Source organism: Schistocerca gregaria, unplaced genomic scaffold, assembly GCF_023897955.1.
Source record: "Schistocerca gregaria isolate iqSchGreg1 unplaced genomic scaffold, iqSchGreg1.2 ptg000265l, whole genome shotgun sequence".
Taxonomy (NCBI): Eukaryota; Metazoa; Arthropoda; class Insecta; order Orthoptera; family Acrididae; genus Schistocerca; species Schistocerca gregaria.
Window position 1 is genome coordinate 2206271 of NW_026061767.1, and position 3410 is coordinate 2209680.

Below are 3410 nucleotides of genomic sequence, written 5' to 3' on the forward strand. Positions count from 1 at the left end.
AAAGTAGTTTCCGATTTTGCCTTTCCGACCCCCAAGCTACGGAGATTCTTCCATAGAGTCGTGGGTGTCAGATCGCTGCATACAAGGGAGCGAGCGTGCCTGATTTTGGCATTGCGAATGCATTGTTTCACTCTGTTCCGTAGCTTTCTATATTCTTCGAAACTCTCGGTTTTCGGATCTGCCTTGAAACGCCTGTGGGCAGCATCCCTATTAGTCATCCTTTGACGTAATTCAGCTGTCAGCGATGGAGCAGGAGATTTTCTTACACGGACTGTGCGCACAGGTGCATGTTTGTCAAAGAGGGCAGTGAGTTTATCACCAAGCTCATTAATTTTGCCGTCGCTTGTAGGTTCTCTGATTATTTGATGCCATGAGATTTCTGAGCAATCGGCTGTTAGAGCGTCAAGGTCAATACGTTTCATGTTCCTACAAGTTATGTAACGCGATTTGATCCTTGGGGGCTGCACAGAGTAGGCCAGGAATATTACATAATGTGCTGAGAGGCCAGGGGCTGCTGATTGACCAACATCTCTTACTTTGTCTGTTTCATTGCGATCACGTCTATAAGAGTATGACTGTGCGCCATATGGTGTGTAGGTTGTAATGGAAGAATGTTCATGCTATTGCAACTAAACAATCTTCTTAGGTTTATTGCGGAGGAAGTGTCTCTTAGCAGGTCTATGTTCAAATCACCCATTACGATGACATGTTCGTATTGACACTGAAGTGAATGTAATTCCGACTGGAAGGAACTCATTGAGCTTACTTTTGGCGCATTGTACACGACGCCAGTCAAGAATCTCCGATTTTAATATTTATCTCAATGAACATGAATTCAGCCTCTTTTTCTTCAGCAGGATTTGACGTACTTAAAACTTTCGCTTTGAGATCTGTTCGTATATTTGCGCCGACCCCGCCACCTCGCTTTTTTGATCTGTCTGCCCTAAGAAATTTGTACCCTGGGAGATGGATAGATGCAGAGGATACGTGTGGTTTCAACCACGTTTCGGATAAGAGGATTACGTGGTAGTTTAGTTGGTTGAAGAGGAGGCTAAGTTCTTCGTAATGCGCAGGTAAAGACTGAATGTTGCAGTGAGCTGCTAAAAGCTCGCTGAGCAGCCTGGAGTAGGGTGGCAGACTGGTTGTCCCTTTCTTAGGGACTACCTGCCGCGAGGGGCACTGGCCGGTGTTTCCGCCAATTGACATCATACAGGGGTGTCCGAGATTTTGCGCGCCCTGTTTGTGACTCCGCGAGTGTCAAAAGAAACGCGACTGCAAGAGATTTCCTGAGGTTGCGGGAGTATAGAAAATGGATTAGTGGTATTCGGTGCAGGGAGAATATGACCAAAATGGAGACGGCTGTGTGTCACTGAGTATCCTATGTCGTAAGAGGAGAAATGTAATTAGAGTTGAAACGTCCCCTAGGAACAATTATACAAGACTGTGCTTAAACTGACACACAATATTTTTTAACGCAACGCAATCTGACTTTCAATAATCCCTACAAAAGAATGGCCCTGACTAACATTAACCTATACCTTTCACAAATCACTTACCTCACCAAAAATCTTCGTTACTCGAACTACTGCAATACAGCGAGCACCACTACTGCCAGCTAAATAAAAGATTCAAACTACGGAAGTCACTAACTACTGATAGGCAGGCATAGTTAGCAAATGAAAGATTTTAATTGAGAACAAACAATGTATTTACCTTAAGAGTCATTATATATATCAGTTCATGACACCAATTCTTACAAATTTCAAAACTCCGCCATCTCTCTCCGCACATCCACCACTGCTGGCGGCTCACCTCCAACTGCACAATGCTACGCGCTGTTAACATCCAGCCGCCCAACACTACAATGGCGAGTATTACAACAATGCCAACCTGCCACTGACTGCACACAGCACAGCCAGTGATTTTTCATACAGAGCGCTATGTGGCGTTACCAATAAAAAAATCTAAACAGCCTACTTACATAGCCCCCATGCTCACCACAAAAAAATTTTACAAATTATTTTGGGCAGTGGCCAATACAGATTTGAAAAAAATTTTTCATAATTACAATAACAAAGAAATGAAATGCACACACTTATCACTACAATGTTGGTCAAAAGCTAAAATTTTCTCACTGCCCATAATGACAGTCCTGATCATTCATCACAGTAAAATTGCAGAATTTTTTTTTCTCAAAGTCGGAGCAGTAAAAGAAAATGCACATGCAAGTAGTGTATTTCCATGCAGTCTTCAAGAAGTAGTGGTGTCCTTCCAACGGAAAGACATGCTGACAGGTAATGGGCCACAACGGAGCAAACCCACAGCAGAGTCAGTCGAAGTTTTGAAGAATATTGGAAGGTTGGTCATCACAGAGCAGACCTACTATAGTCCTAGTAGAGATTATGGTATTGGTGGGCCACCAGAGGTGCAGACCCACTGCAGTCCTTGTACAGATAATGGTATTGGTGAGTCATCAACGGTGTAGACCCACTGTAGTCCTTGTAGAGATGGCTAGCAGGCAACTGTTGCGACTGTGCAGGTGCACAATCACCATCGAAGAGTCTTGCGGAGAATATAGCAAATCCATCAACCAATTTTCCTTAGAACCAACAATGCTGTTAACCAGTCCCTTGCTGAATCATTAACACACGTGCAAACACTATCAGTCCCTGCTTCTCACATATTGTCTGTATACTATGGCCAACAGAAACGTGTGCAGTGAAATGTAACTTACAAGTTACTTAATTTGATGAACTGGTGTCAATTACAATTTTATAACATAAGAATACAATAACAAAGGTACAAAATACATCATTAAAACGTAATAATACAGATAACATTTGTAGTAAAACAGACATTACAAAAGAATAGAAATAAACATGCACATCAGAGTTACAAAAATTATGACATAAGTACATACATAAAAGATCAGAATAACTTTTGAAACATCAACTTCACACATGAGCATTAGAATAAAACAGAATAAATAATGTGTAAACATCTTTACGAAGTAAATAACATGTTATTAATGCAAATTATATTTGAGGATAACGGTATTCCTCATCATAGTGAATGTAGCTTAGTATTAGAAGAGAAAAAATTCTATGAAACAGTACATAGAGACAGGAAGAAAACAAATACACAAGGGTACACAAACACATAGTGGGATAACACAAAAGGAAAGGACAGGTTTTTTTTTCAATGTAACATTTGGTATTGCAGTGCAACCCAAAACTTCATTCCATAGATCGTCCCTCTTATTTCAACATTTGCTCCAGCCAAAAAAAATCCTATCCAAGCATGCTTTCTGTTTTCTGTTCACATCCTCTTTCAAAAATAGTTTTTCTCCACTGTACACTACTTTTTTGGCCAAACCATTTTCTTATAGCTTCTCAATGCTTTTCTTCCAA